The following is a 16,354-nucleotide window of genomic DNA, read 5'->3' as shown; positions in this document are numbered from 1 at the left end:
TTACAAATGACTTGACCTTGACTTAACTTATTTTACAAATGACTTGACCTTGACTTAACTTATTTTACAAATGACTTGACCTTGACTTAAGTTATTTTACAAATGACTTGACCTTGACTTAACTTATTTTACAAATGACTTGACCTTGACTTAACTTATTTTACAAATGACTTGACCTTGACTTAACTTATTTTACAAATGACTTGACTTTGACTTAAGTTATTTTACAAATGACTTGACTTTGACTTAAGTTATTTTACAAACGACTTGACTTTGACTTAAGTTATTTTACAAACGACTTGACTTTGACTTAAGTTATTTTACAAATGACTTGACTTTGACTTAAGTTATTTTACAAATGACTTGACTTTGACTTAAGTTATTTTACAAATGACTTGACTTTGACTTAACTTATTTTACAAATGACTTGACCTTGACTTAACTTATTTTACAAACGACTTGACTTTGACTTAAGTTATTTTACAAATGACTTGACTTTGACTTAACTTATTTTACAAATGACTTGACCTTGACTTAACTTATTTTACAAATGACTTGACCTTGACTTAACTTATTTTACAAATGACTTGACCTTGACTTAACTTATTTTACAAACGACTTGACTTTGACTTAAGTTATTTTACAAACGACTTGACTTTGACTTAAGTTATTTTACAAAGACTTGACTTTGACTTAAGTTATTTTACAAACGACTTGACTTTGACTTAACTTATTTTACAAATGACTTGACTTTAGTTACAGCCTTATAGTCTGCATTTAATAAACGTATATATTTTTGTCTATGTTTAAAGCATAAAACAAAAAATTTAACGTCTGCTGTAAGTAATTTTGAAAACATGTGCAATTTTGACAACCAATGACGTCACTATGACGTCATAATTCGACTGGAGATGTAAAAAAAATCTATAAAACTAAAACGCGAAATCAATCTATAAAAGTTATAAGAATGAGGGGATATATTGATTAAAAAGACGAAATTCAAAACGTAAAATAGCCATAACATTAAAATTATAAGTGATAAAATTAAAAAAAATATATTTTTATAAATAATTTTTCATTCTCGTTTGTTTGCGACCAATCGCAGCTAATTTTGCTGAAGCTAAAATTTAGAAGTATAGGGGGTTATACGGGGGGTGGGAAGTACACCGAAATCAAGTTGGGTTCGGGCAAAAATCAAGATAAAACGCCAAAATAAACATCTGTGCCAAAAGTCTCGCGTCTACCTATCGTTTGCATGCCAGAAGGTTTTTTGACACATAGCTCCCCCACTATTTTGTTTCACTAAAATAGTTGTTGGCAAATCTAAAAAGTATTCTGACTGCGAAGACTGTGCATGCGAGTTGTTTACCTTCAGCAGACTTATCAGAAACTTATTGAAGCTCTATTTGTTGTTAGATAAATGCTTTCAAGGAATAAAAATGTTATAATATTGGAAAACTTTCGTTAATCAATATCACTAGACATCATTAGAGGTGTTAAAACGGTAGGCCACCACCTGTTTTATAAAAAAAATTGAAAACCTGAAGTTTTTGTCTGTGCAAAGTGCATTAAGTTTTTCGTTTGCCCAAGGTTTGTTTACTTTTGAAACGAAATAGTTGGCGCGCAAAAAAAACGAGGCTTTCTGTGGAAAAGTAAACAAACCGGGTCGGTAGCGTCGGGCGAGAGAGGAACCTTCTGGTTAAAAATTAACTTGAGTTTCAAGTTGCGAATCGTGAGATCGATCACTAATCCTCACGCAATGCTCGGGTTGCAATATAAATTATTGCAACATTAAGTTAATAACATTTAACACTTTTTAATCTGAACCTACGCGACATACGTTTATTGAAAATAAAATGGTTGCGCAAACCAGTTGAACCATTCGTAAACCAGTTGAACCAAAAATGGTTGCGTAAACCAGTTGAACCATTCGTAAACCAGTTGAACCATTCCCATTAAAGCAAATTGATGGTTAAATATACAACGCCATGTTTTGCCAAACAGCTTTCTGTCTCTTTTATTTTACGCTCCATACACGAGTAGCTTTTATGATCACCTTTGGGTTTTTCAAACTAATATAAAGTTTTTACAAGACTTCAATGATTCTCAAACTGTGTGCTTTGAACGATTCTCAAGTGACAAAGCCGCGTGAACAAAACCGTAAAGCTGCTGATATTTCGGGAAGTTTTTAAATTCGCAAATCTTGCTCAGCTGCGCCTCTTGTGGCCAAATATGTAGCTTCGAAAATTTAACGGCGGCTTGGCGAGCTCATCAGCGTAACGTTAGCGCTGTCTGGAAAGCCACAACGCAACAATTGCCAGGAATTTGGAATCCAACCGGGCTCTCTCTCGCCTCTAGCGAACAAACCAAAAAAAACAAAAAAGAATTCGAGCAAAAACAAGATATGTCCCGAAAATAAATTTTCGGCCCATATAACTAGACACCATGAGTATAGGCAAACTATCAACTTAAATAACTTGACACTAGAACTGTTTTTGAACTTGAACTAGTGAGAGTATTTGGTTTGGTGCATCGCCTATCGATGCAGAAAAAAAACAAGACACGCTGAGTAGGTAATAAGTTGAGGCTGAAGCTGGTACCTCACAGCGATAAATCGAGTGTATATAAAACATAAACAAACAACTATTTACTACGAATCCGTAATGACACTACGATTAAAAGTCCATTATTCGCTTCCCGCCAGCGAGGCTCGTTACAACTTGGTCGCTTTGGCCATGGTATTAACTGCCGTATCGAACACAAACAAAAATGCTAGCAAACCGTTTCGCGCAGCAACTGACTGAGTTTTAACGAAATACTCAAAAGCCATTGAAAGGAAAAAAACAAAATGACTAAAAGTAGTAAAACTACATTAATGTATACAACAAACATAATAACTAAATCGTTTGCGACGTAACAGTGCTTGACAAATGGAGGTGTGACATGCTTGTAATCGACAGTCGTGTACTGCTCATCAATGCTAAAAAACAAATAATTAAGAGTGAAATATTCATAATTTCTTGCAGAGAAATAGCCCCTGTGTTCCCCTGACTACGCCTATGACCGTGGCCCCCCAATTACCGCTCCGTGGCCCCCCAGGGGGGCCGAGGACCACGGTTGAGAAACCCTGGTCCAAACCATAGCGTGTTGTGTTTGACTGTCACACAATAACCCAGGCCCCAGGGTTAATATTAAATTTCAATCAGCACTCACCCAGACGAAATAACATTCGCAAAAAATATCTGCACACCGTCTGCGAATTTCCTTTTTACCAAATTGTTTTATACAAATAGTTTAACTTGCCTTTCTATTTCCTAACGTTTACACAGTTATTGTATGAAACTCACAACGTTCGAACTTAAAGTTTGCAAATAACGGTATTTGTTGTTCAAAGATAGAAAACCTTTCGTACGAATTAAATTTAAGAACAGAACTTGCTTCTGTTTAGACAAACTTCCAATATAAATAATAAGAAAAAATAAAACGTATTTCACAACAAACTACATTCTCTATATTTGAACCGAGTTTACAGCAAATGTAAATATTTATCGTGCCATAGCTGAAAGTACGAAACTCAATCAACGTAAATTGAACCAACATACAGACGAGTTAGGGTTTACAAATATAAAGTTTCTTTGTCACAGAACAGTTCCTCACTTCATTCTCTACATATTATATTATGACAAGCTCAGACGAAAAATCGGGTTCCTCTTTTCCACAGTAAAGTTTTCGGCTGTGCTTGACTGCCACACAATAATGTAGCCAACTATAGCTCACCTCAATGACGCCTGGATGGTTTAAGGTAGGCCATAAACCTCAAGCCATTCAAGCATAGCGTTAACTGAACAAGTCAGGTTGTGCTTGACTACCGTAAATCCCCTAAACTCCCAGCATTCCACCAAACAGACTAACTCGTTAAATTTTTTATCAAAAAGCCCAAATGTTGAAAGAAGAACTGAAACTCTCTGCTAAAGTGACTTGTATTGCAACTATTAAATCACACAAGGAAATATATAAGCCTATCAAGATGAAACAACATCAACTGTTAAATAAATGCAATTCGCAAAACTGCTAACTGCTGACGTTTCTCTGTGAGTTTTAATGATTTGGAATAAATAAAATGTGACTAAAAACTACTTCATATTATTAGTTTTTGTTTGTGGGAAACGTTTATATATAGATGACGTCACAAGGTTACACTTTAACGTGACGTAATAAAAAGTAACTTTAAGAACACCACACAGTTCGTTTATTTTGTTAAATGTAAGGTTGGAGAGATGTTACTTTGAATACAAAGCTACAAAGATGTTAATATGTTATGGCAAAGCAATAAACGCCTTTGTATTATTTAAGTCGCCAAACTTTTACTTTCGAAGTTGCGATGAGACGCAGACGCCTTTTGGCTGAAACCTTTTAGTGAAGATCTGGTTATAAAGACACAACAGTAAAGCAAGCGGCTTACCAAAATACACTTGGTCGATTTTACAAGCTGTAATATTTCACCACAGAGGTCAAGTTACAACCACTGAAATTATGACGTCACAAAGCAACACCAAGTGACGCACGACGCCTGTGGAAATCATTTACAGAAAATAGGTCAAGACAGCCTACAAATATAATTCAGGTTTGTTTGCAGTTACGTTGTTGTAATAGGCAACAAATGCACTTTAGGTGAAATGGCCTCGTGCCCGCCCCAGGCTTCCACACGTTTGCTGCGCTACAACGCTTAACACAAAGCTCTGTAACAAAACACTTCGCGCTAAATGTGGCAGACACAGGTTCACACCGGTTCGCACCGCAGCAAGCTTAGATTACATGAAGCAGTGTGTCGACTGAAACGTACACTCGTAACCTTGCATATAATTGTACAGTACGTACCCCCGCAGTTATTTCACAACTCTATGATTTCGAAAGCTTTTTCCATCCAGTATCGTGAATCTTACTTATTGCGCCTTCGTTGTAAAAAGTTGTTTACGAAAAATTCTCGTATTCCTCGTCTATGACGTAATAATATATATTCTTATAGCCATTCGGAATTCATTTTGTTGATATCAGGGCTGCAGAGTCGGAGTCGGGCTCGTGACGTCCAATATGGGTTTTGATACTTTAGGATTTTCATTTTTTAATCACAAATATATCACATCCTTATTGATGGATGCTGTATATAACCCGTTTTTAGTTACGTTATATATAGGTTGGACTGGAATCTAAGGCTGCATAGTCTGAAATGCATTCGAATTTACAGGATGCTAACCCGCACTTATGGGTATTGAGGCTAGTTTTTTAGCTCATCCCATTAAAAAATAATAGATCTGCGGTTTCCTAAAGTCAATTTAGCAAAAATGTAAATCTGTAAGCACACAAAAACACCTTTTTAAGTGTTATACCGTTTTTACAAGAAAATCAAATATAAAACGCCAAACTTTCGCACAACCGTGCTTAGGTCTTTTCGTTCGTACTTTGTAGGGATACCAAAGGTCCAAAGCCCATATTAAAGTAGTTAACTGAAACCTTCAAAATGTTTATATGACGCTACCTACTTCTGGACTCTGAGACTCATTTTTTTAGCTTATCTACCCTGTAATTAAAATTAATAAATCTTTGGCACCCTAAAGTTTATTTTAGCAAACATTGAAATCTATAAGCACACACAAAAGCATCATCTAATCGTTATTGCGTTTTTAAAATAAAATAAAAATAAAATGCAAATCATAAACCAATATATTTTTGTGCACAATGGTAGGAGGTTGTAGTAAGACTTAGTAAGAATATTAAAGCCCGATGCAGAAAACGTGATGTTGAAAATGAATAAATAATTATTTGAAACGTTCAAACTGCTATACTTCTGTATGGGATTTGACATTCTTACTACGTAAAAAACAATATCTTCCTAAAGCTTTTGTTGAAGGATTTGCTTAAAATTCCGCGAGTTGCGAAATAGCTATCCTCGTATATACAGAGTTATTCCATAACATTAAAATCTTCAGTTGAGCGCTTATAAATCCTCGCGCACTTTCAAGTAGCTTATCAGGACGGAAAGCACCCTCTTGAGCTGCTAGTTTCGTATTACACCACAAAATCACAAGTCCAAAGATTATGCCTTGGAAGGAATATTTTCACTCGCACAACAACAAAAAAAAGCAATATGGGCTTGCATCTCTAGTTTAGGAAAAGCTCTGTAGTTTTGGCCAAAAAAGTACAAATCTTGGCCTATTTTAGACTGCCTTTCTCTCAAGTACCTATACTGGGTTTGTCGATGGTACGTGTTTTAGATATTTTTCAGCAGTAATAAACGCTGCTAAAAAGTCCTTACTTTGTAAAGAAGTATTTAAAAGCGGACCCCGTTTTTCAAAATCGTTTAATGCCAAATACAAATAACACGTATTTTAGAGCCGTTTATTTAAAAAAAAACTAACGCCGCAATTGTTTTATCTAAGTACGAACTGCTAAGTATTTGTTTGTAGTTACACAACTAGGCTTTGTTTTGAAAAGCCGCTGGAACAAACCGGACAAACCGTTTCGGTGTCTTGAACACCGTAAAGCCTTTAAACACATTATTCAGAAGCTGGCATAAATACATATGTTTTTTATCATATTTTTCAATCAACGAATTTTAAACTTGGATTTAAGCTCCTATAAGATCGTCATTTAGAACAGAAACTACAAAACGTAAAAAAGCATGTTTTTTAAAAGGCAGCCCTACATTCCAACCTGTTGGAGCGATGAAATATTTTGACTGGTGATCAATGATCCCGAAGTATTAACTCCTTCCAGACGAAGGTCGTAGTTTGTGTTGCTCGACAATCCAGAAATCTAAAACAGCCAGGTAAAAAGGTGTTTATAAGTTTTTATTCCTACACAACTCTTTACCCTTTGTCAGGGTACGAGACTAATTTTCAATGCACTGTTTTGTTTTAACCTTAGCATGGGACGCACAAAAATTTAAAAATAAAATGATTACTATTGGAGCATATTGGTTGGAGGTTGCAGTAAGACGAAGTAAGAATATCAAAGATATTCAAGTATAGGTGTCATTTTGAACGACTGTGTTGAAACTGAATAAAGAGATATTTTAAATGTTCAAAATTATATCTACTTCTGTATGGGCTTTGATGTGATTACTGTTAAAGTCAAGTTGTTTTTCAACTAATTTCACTACTGTCTCTAAAACATTCTGATGTTTGAAAAAAACGGTTACAAGTACTTTGTTTTGGCGAGTAAGAAAAATATTAAACTCTAAAAACTCTTGTGGAGTGTTGTCGTATGTATCATATTATACACTAGAAATATAAATATTGATTTTGGCTTCGCACAAAAGTCGCTCTTTACCTGTACTGACGATTCCCCAGCTGCCACGTTTATTGTTGTGAGGTCTGCAAGATTGCTTCTGTGTTGAGGCCCTTATTTGACCTTGACCTCTGTGACCCCGCTGTTGTTGAAGGTCACATTGGAACTCGTGGATGTGACCCCGATAATTGAGGGCTCAAAAGCTGTGGAATAATGCTGGGTTTTAAAGGTTCACTAGAATTTAAAGCAACGAATGCGCTTTTATCGGAAAAGTCGGATTATGTGTGAATAGATGTTTAGTGCTACAAACCAGCCCATGATAAATTGGTTCTTTTTTATGGAAAGCATTGGCTGCTTATGTGACGCTTAACACACAGTCGTGCTTTAAAACTTTTGGTAACATTAAATGTAATATAATATCAAACAATAGTGGGTTAATGAAACTTCTTACGGGAGTAACTAGACGCTAAAGCAAGTTTGGCTTAATAACACAAAAAAATAGCCGCTGAACGTTTTATTTTTATCTTTTTTGCTTGTTTTAGCAGTTATGACGTCATATCAGATCGGATCCGATAGTTTTTATCCCAAATATCGGATATCGAAATAAAAGTTTTGGAAATCTCTAATGTATAGGGACTTGTCAATGTTATTGTCGAAAAAGTTGTAAATGTAATGTTGGAATCGCGTGACAAAACTCCTGGTACGATATTCCCAGGAAAAGTCCTTCTTCAAATTCGCCTTATTCCGACAATTTCGTTTTCGCAACTTGGAAATTCGCATGAGCGAAAGACAAAAAGTACGGAAATATGAAATGGGGCGAAATTGAGTTCTTGACTTTCAATACTTCCAAACACTTGTAGTGATACTAAGAATTTTGCGGCTCCTTGCGTTTCTAAACGGAGTTTATAAAACTAACGAGTGCGGTGGAAGATGGTTCTTATGAAAGTCAAGACTTAAACCAACTCTTTACCACAGGTGTTGTAATGTTATTACAGTGCGATTGAAAAATAGGCTCTTTTGTGTCGAACATTTCGAATAAACTGGAAAGGAAATATACTTATTATTACTCAATGTAATAAGCCTTCTATCCTGGATTTAGAATTCCAATATTTTATTATAATATGTTTCTTTTATGTTTAGCAGTCAATTGAATTTTATCTAAAATTATCATAAAAAAATAAACTAAGGCTTCTAGTTTGTAAAGTAATTAATCTGTGTTAAGATTTTTATTTATACATCTTCGTAAGTCTTATATTTTCGCTTTAGGCCTAAATATATATTTTTTGTTACTATACAGTATGTTCCTCTATGTTTTTATCATAAAATTAAAAAAGGTTTAACTTTCAAAAAAGAATATTTTTAGACTGTGTGTCACATTTGTAATAAAGAACAACAACTGTCCAATGTTGTGATTGAAACGAACAAATGCATTGTCAGTCAACAATCGCAACATTCTAGAACCCCGGGTCAGTTCTTAGTACGTCACGCCTCAATGCGCGCGCACGAATTTCTTCGATGACTGTTTTCGCAAAACCTAAAACATCTGGAGCGTGAAAAGTGCTTACACGGCCTTATTTAACGTTGCATTTGAAACACAAGCTTGCTTTAAATGTAGCGCATCGTACCTCGAAATTTGCAAGGGTCCTTTGAAATCGTTTTTCCCAAATTAAGGGTCACGAAGGGTTAAAAAATGACAAAAAATGGGACAATTCAAATCTCCTAAAATTGGACTGCAGCGGTCTTAAAAACACAAGCTTACTTCAAATGTGTAGAATTGTGTTTTAAAATTTTGCAACAGTCCTTTAAAACAGTGAAAAAGTTTGGGCGGCCACAAAAGTGGAGGCAAAATCCCGCATTTATAGAAAGGTAGAGAATACCGTTCACAGAACTCTGATTCTAACAAGGCGCCCATACAATAGAAAAGAATGTAGCGAGTCTCAAGCTTTGGTTTATTCTTACAGCACACGACAAAATCCTTAGTTGCTTACCGAACAATATTGGAGTATGGAGTATAATCAAATCATTTTAAACTGTTTCCCAACAATTGACTGAATTCACTAAACACTAACCCACTACATATTATAGTTGTTTGAAGCACGCTACTAAAGATCAGGGACAGATCCAGGACTCCGGGGGTGAAATCCAAGGTTTTAGAAATAACCTTATAAAATAAAATAAAAACGTGAAAAACAGCTATTTTGTATGCGCAAAACGTAGCTAAATTAGGTTGAAATTGGCAAGTTAACCTCCCTTATTTAATGCAAGCTTTGTCAATTTTTACGCGTCAGAGCGCACCAGTTATTCACCTTTTAAGCCGTGGTGCATGGCAGCATGAAACGCCTGATTCTGAGCCTGCCTGGTAGTTAAGTTTGGTTCACTTGGCGGAGTTTGGCTTGTAATAAAATTATTCATTGAATGATTTACTCTAAGACAGTGGTTCTCAAACTGGGGTCCGGTAAATATAAATAAAAAAGGTTGTAGTAAGACTTAGTAAGAATATTAAAGCCCGATGCAGAAAACGTGATGTTGAAAATGAATAAATAATTATTTGAAACGTTCAAACTGCTATACTTCTGTATGGGATTTGATATTCTTACTACGTAAAAAACAATATCTTCCTAAAGCTTTTGTTGAAGGATTTGCTTAAAATTCCGCGAGTTGCGAAATAGCTATCCTCGTATATACAGAGTTATTCCATAACATTAAAATCTTCAGTTGAGCGCTTATAAATCCTCGCGCACTTTCAAGTAGCTTATCAGGACGGAAAGCACCCTCTTGAGCTGCTAGTTTCGTATTACACCACAAAATCACAAGTCCAAAGATTATGCCTTGGAAGGAATATTTTCACTCGCACAACAACAAAAAAAAGCAATATGGGATTGCATCTCTAGTTTAGGAAAAGCTCTGTAGTTTTGGCCAAAAAAGTACAAATCTTGGCCTATTTTAGACTGCCTTTCTCTCAAGTACCTATACTGGGTTTGTCGATGGTACGTGTTTTAGATATTTTTCAGCAGTAATAAACGCTGCTAAAAAGTCCTTACTTTGTAAAGAAGTATTTAAAAGCGGACCCCGTTTTTCAAAATCGTTTAATGCCAAATACAAATAACACGTATTTTAGAGCCGTTTATTTGAAAATAAACTAACGCCGCAATTGTTTTATCTAAGTACGAACTGCTAAATATTTGTTTGTAGTTACACAACTAGGCTTTGTTTTGAAAAGCCGCTGGAACAAACCGGACAAACCGTTCCGGTGTCTTGAACACCGTAAAGCCTTTAAACACATTATTCAGAAGCTGGCATAAATACATATGTTTTTTATCATATTTTTCAATCAACGAATTTTAAACTTGCATTTAAGCTCCTATAAGATCGTCATTTAGAACAGAAACTACAAAACGTAAAAAAGCATGTTTTTTAAAAGGCAGCCCTACATTCCAACCTGTTGGAGCGATGAAATATTTTGACTGGTGATCAATGATCCCGAAGTATTAACTCCTTCCAGACGAAGGTCGTAGTTTGTGTTGCTCGACAATCCAGAAATCTAAAACAGCCAGGTAAAAAGGTGTTTATAAGTTTTTATTCCTATACAACTCTTTACCCTTTGTCAGGGTACGAGACTAATTTTCAATGCACTGTTTTGTTTTAACCTTAGCATGGGACGCACAAAAATTTAAAAATAAAATGATTACTATTGGAGCATATTGGTTGGAGGTTGCAGTAAGACGAAGTAAGAATATCAAAGATATTCAACTATAGGTGTCATTTTGAACGACTGTGTTGAAAATGAATAAAGAGATATTTTAAACGTTCAAAATTATATCTACTTCTGTATGGGCTTTGATATTCTTACTGTTAAAGTCAAATTGTTTTTCAACTAATTTCACTACTGTCTCTAAAACATTCTGATGTTTGAAAAAAACGGTTACAATTACTTTGTTTTGGCGAGTAAGAAAAATATCAAACTCTAAAAACTCTTGCGGAGTGTTGTCGTATGTATCATATTATACGCTAGAAATATAAATATTGATTTTGGCTTCGCACAAAAGTCGCTCTTTACCTGTACTGACGATTCCCCAGCTGCCACGTTTGTTGTTGTGAGGTCTGCAAGATTGCTTCTGTGTTGAGGCCCTTATTTGACCTTGACCTCTGTGACCCCGCTGTTGTTGAAGGTCACATTGGAACTCGTGGATGTGACCCCGATAATTGAGGGCTCAAAAGCTGTGGAATAATGCTGGTTTAGAGGTTCACTAGAATTTAAAGTAACGAATGCGCTTTTATCGGAAAAGTCGGATTATGTGTGAATAGATGTTTAGTGCTACAAACCAGCCCATGATAAATTGGTTCTTTTTTATGGAAAGCATTGGCTGCTTATGCGACGCTTAACACACAGTCGTGCTTTAAAACTTTTGGTAACATTAAATGTGATATAATATCAAACAATAGTGGGTTAACGAAACTTCTTACGGGAGTAACTAGACGCTAAAGCAAGTTTGGAATAATAACATAAAAAATAGCCGCTGAACGTTTTATTTTTATCTTTTTTGCTTGTTTCAGCAGTTATGACGTCATATCATATCGGATCCGATAGTTTTTATCCCAAATATCGGATATCGAAATAAAAGTTTTGGAAATCTCTAATGTATAGGGACTTGTCAATGTTATTGTCGAAAAAGTTGTAAATGTAATGTTGGAATCGCGTGACAAAACTCCTGGTACGATATTCCCAGGAAAAGTCCTTCTTCAAATTCGCCTTATTCCGACAATTTCGTTTTCGCAACTTGGAAATTCGCATGAGCGAAAGACAAAAAGTACGGAAATATGAAATGGGGCGAAATTGAGTTCTTGACTTTCAATACTTCCAAACACTTGTAGTGATACTAAGAATTTTGCGGCTCCTTGCGTTTCTAAACGGAGTTTATAAAACTAACGAGTGCGGTGGAAGATGGTTCTTATGAAAGTCAAGACTTAAACCAACTCTTTACCACAGGTGTTGTAATGTTATTACAGTGCGATTGAAAAATAGGCTCTTTTGTGTCGAACATTTCGAATAAACTGGAAAGGAAATATACTTATTATTACTCAATGTAATAAGCCTTCTATCCTGGATTTAGAATTCCAATATTTTATTATAATATGTTTCTTTTATGTTTAGCAGTCAATTGAATTTTATCTAAAATTATCATAAAAAAATAAACTAAGGCTTCTAGTTTGTAAAGTAATTAATCTGTGTTAAGATTTTTATTTATACATCTTCGTAAGTCTTATATTTTCGCTTTAGGCCTAAATATATATTTTTTGTTACTATACAGTATGTTCCTCTATGTTTTTATCATAAAATTAAAAAAGGTTTAACTTTCAAAAAAGAATATTTTTAGACTGTGTGTCACATTTGTAATAAAGAACAACAACTGTCCAATGTTGTGATTGAAACGAACAAATGCATTGTCAGTCAACAATCGCAACATTCTAGAACCCCGGGTCAGTTCTTAGTACGTCACGCCTCAATGCGCGCGCACGAATTTCTTCGATGACTGTTTTCGCAAAACCTAAAACATCTGGAGCGTGAAAAGTGCTTACACGGCCTTATTTAACGTTGCATTTGAAACACAAGCTTGCTTTAAATGTAGCGCATCGTACCTCGAAATTTGCAAGGGTCCTTTGAAATCGTTTTTCCCAAATTAAGGGTCACGAAGGGTTAAAAAATGACAAAAAATGGGACAATTCAAATCTCCTAAAATTGGACTGCAGCGGTCTTAAAAACACAAGCTTACTTCAAATGTGTAGAATTGTGTTTTAAAATTTTGCAACAGTCCTTTAAAACAGTGAAAAAGTTTGGGCGGCCACAAAAGTGGAGGCAAAATCCCGCATTTATAGAAAGGTAGAGAATACCGTTCACAGAACTCTGATTCTAACAAGGCGCCCATACAATAGAAAATAATGTAGCGAGTCTCAAGCTTTGGTTTATTCTTACAGCACACGACAAAATCCTTAGTTGCTTACCGAACAATATTGGAGTATGGAGTATAATCAAATCATTTTAAACTGTTTCCCAACAATTGACTGAATTCACTAAACACTAACCCACTACATATTATAGTTGTTTGAAGCACGCTACTAAAGATCAGGGACAGATCCAGGACTCCGGGGGTGAAATCCAAGGTTTTAGAAATAACCTTATAAAATAAAATAAAAACGTGAAAAACAGCTATTTTGTATGCGCAAAACGTAGCTAAATTAGGTTGAAATTGGCAAGTTAACCTCCCTTATTTAATGCAAGCTTTGTCAATTTTTACGCGTCAGAGCGCACCAGTTATTCACCTTTTAAGCCGTGGTGCATGGCAGCATGAAACGCCTGATTCTGAGCCTGCCTGGTAGTTAAGTTTGGTTCACTTGGCGGAGTTTGGCTTGTAATAAAATTATTCATTGAATGATTTACTCTAAGACAGTGGTTCTCAAACTGGGGTCCGGTAAATATAAATAAAAAAGGTTGTAGTAAGACTTAGTAAGAATATTAAAGCCCGATGCAGAAAACGTGATGTTGAAAATGAATAAATAATTATTTGAAACGTTCAAACTGCTATACTTCTGTATGGGATTTGATATTCTTACTACGTAAAAAACAATATCTTCCTAAAGCTTTTGTTGAAGGATTTGCTTAAAATTCCGCGAGTTGCGAAATAGCTATCCTCGTATATACAGAGTTATTCCATAACATTAAAATCTTCAGTTGAGCGCTTATAAATCCTCGCGCACTTTCAAGTAGCTTATCAGGACGGAAAGCACCCTCTTGAGCTGCTAGTTTCGTATTACACCACAAAATCACAAGTCCAAAGATTATGCCTTGGAAGGAATATTTTCACTCGCACAACAACAAAAAAAAGCAATATGGGATTGCATCTCTAGTTTAGGAAAAGCTCTGTAGTTTTGGCCAAAAAAGTACAAATCTTGGCCTATTTTAGACTGCCTTTCTCTCAAGTACCTATACTGGGTTTGTCGATGGTACGTGTTTTAGATATTTTTCAGCAGTAATAAACGCTGCTAAAAAGTCCTTACTTTGTAAAGAAGTATTTAAAAGCGGACCCCGTTTTTCAAAATCGTTTAATGCCAAATACAAATAACACGTATTTTAGAGCCGTTTATTTGAAAATAAACTAACGCCGCAATTGTTTTATCTAAGTACGAACTGCTAAATATTTGTTTGTAGTTACACAACTAGGCTTTGTTTTGAAAAGCCGCTGGAACAAACCGGACAAACCGTTCCGGTGTCTTGAACACCGTAAAGCCTTTAAACACATTATTCAGAAGCTGGCATAAATACATATGTTTTTTATCATATTTTTCAATCAACGAATTTTAAACTTGCATTTAAGCTCCTATAAGATCGTCATTTAGAACAGAAACTACAAAACGTAAAAAAGCATGTTTTTTAAAAGGCAGCCCTACATTCCAACCTGTTGGAGCGATGAAATATTTTGACTGGTGATCAATGATCCCGAAGTATTAACTCCTTCCAGACGAAGGTCGTAGTTTGTGTTGCTCGACAATCCAGAAATCTAAAACAGCCAGGTAAAAAGGTGTTTATAAGTTTTTATTCCTATACAACTCTTTACCCTTTGTCAGGGTACGAGACTAATTTTCAATGCACTGTTTTGTTTTAACCTTAGCATGGGACGCACAAAAATTTAAAAATAAAATGATTACTATTGGAGCATATTGGTTGGAGGTTGCAGTAAGACGAAGTAAGAATATCAAAGATATTCAACTATAGGTGTCATTTTGAACGACTGTGTTGAAAATGAATAAAGAGATATTTTAAACGTTCAAAATTATATCTACTTCTGTATGGGCTTTGATATTCTTACTGTTAAAGTCAAATTGTTTTTCAACTAATTTCACTACTGTCTCTAAAACATTCTGATGTTTGAAAAAAACGGTTACAATTACTTTGTTTTGGCGAGTAAGAAAAATATCAAACTCTAAAAACTCTTGCGGAGTGTTGTCGTATGTATCATATTATACGCTAGAAATATAAATATTGATTTTGGCTTCGCACAAAAGTCGCTCTTTACCTGTACTGACGATTCCCCAGCTGCCACGTTTGTTGTTGTGAGGTCTGCAAGATTGCTTCTGTGTTGAGGCCCTTATTTGACCTTGACCTCTGTGACCCCGCTGTTGTTGAAGGTCACATTGGAACTCGTGGATGTGACCCCGATAATTGAGGGCTCAAAAGCTGTGGAATAATGCTGGTTTAGAGGTTCACTAGAATTTAAAGTAACGAATGCGCTTTTATCGGAAAAGTCGGATTATGTGTGAATAGATGTTTAGTGCTACAAACCAGCCCATGATAAATTGGTTCTTTTTTATGGAAAGCATTGGCTGCTTATGCGACGCTTAACACACAGTCGTGCTTTAAAACTTTTGGTAACATTAAATGTGATATAATATCAAACAATAGTGGGTTAACGAAACTTCTTACGGGAGTAACTAGACGCTAAAGCAAGTTTGGAATAATAACATAAAAAATAGCCGCTGAACGTTTTATTTTTATCTTTTTTGCTTGTTTCAGCAGTTATGACGTCATATCATATCGGATCCGATAGTTTTTATCCCAAATATCGGATATCGAAATAAAAGTTTTGGAAATCTCTAATGTATAGGGACTTGTCAATGTTATTGTCGAAAAAGTTGTAAATGTAATGTTGGAATCGCGTGACAAAACTCCTGGTACGATATTCCCCGGAAAAGTCCTTCTTCAAATTCGCCTTATTCCGACAATTTCGTTTTCGCAACTTGGAAATTCGCATGAGCGAAAGACAAAAAGTACGGAAATATGAAATGGGGCGAAATTGAGTTCTTGACTTTCAATACTTCCAAACACTTGTAGTGATACTAAGGATTTTGCGGCTCCTTGCGTTTCTAAACGGAGTTTATAAAACTAACGAGTGCGGTGGAAGATGGTTCTTATGAAAGTCAAGACTTAAACCAACTCTTTACCACAGGTGTTGTAATGTTATTACAGTGCGATTGAAAAATAGGCTCTTTTGTGTCAAACATTTCGAATAAACTG

The 16,354-nt window shown here is 35.4% G+C and overlaps 2 long non-coding RNA genes across 2 annotated transcripts; both read right to left on the bottom strand.

Moving 5' to 3' along the window:
• Positions 1-3,864: 3,864 nt before the first annotated feature.
• On the bottom strand, positions 3,865-7,752 carry LOC146162978 (uncharacterized). The gene is made up of 3 exons (XR_014494540.1): positions 7,330-7,752; positions 6,712-6,813; positions 3,865-4,570 (listed from the first exon to the last, which is right to left on the bottom strand). It is a non-coding gene; the product is annotated as an uncharacterized LOC146162978 (long non-coding RNA).
• A 2,605-nt stretch (positions 7,753-10,357) lies between these two features.
• LOC146162977 (uncharacterized) lies at positions 10,358-15,515 on the bottom strand. Its single transcript, XR_014494562.1, has 4 exons — positions 15,357-15,515; positions 14,739-14,840; positions 11,345-11,505; positions 10,358-10,828 (listed from the first exon to the last, which is right to left on the bottom strand). It is a non-coding gene; the product is annotated as an uncharacterized LOC146162977 (long non-coding RNA).
• Between the last annotated feature and the right edge of the window lie 839 nt (positions 15,516-16,354).

Source organism: Ascidiella aspersa, chromosome 2, assembly GCF_963924565.1.
Source record: "Ascidiella aspersa chromosome 2, kaAscAspe10.2, whole genome shotgun sequence".
Classification (NCBI taxonomy): Eukaryota; Metazoa; Chordata; class Ascidiacea; order Phlebobranchia; family Ascidiidae; genus Ascidiella; species Ascidiella aspersa.
This window is presented reverse-complemented; position numbering and strand designations above follow the sequence as displayed.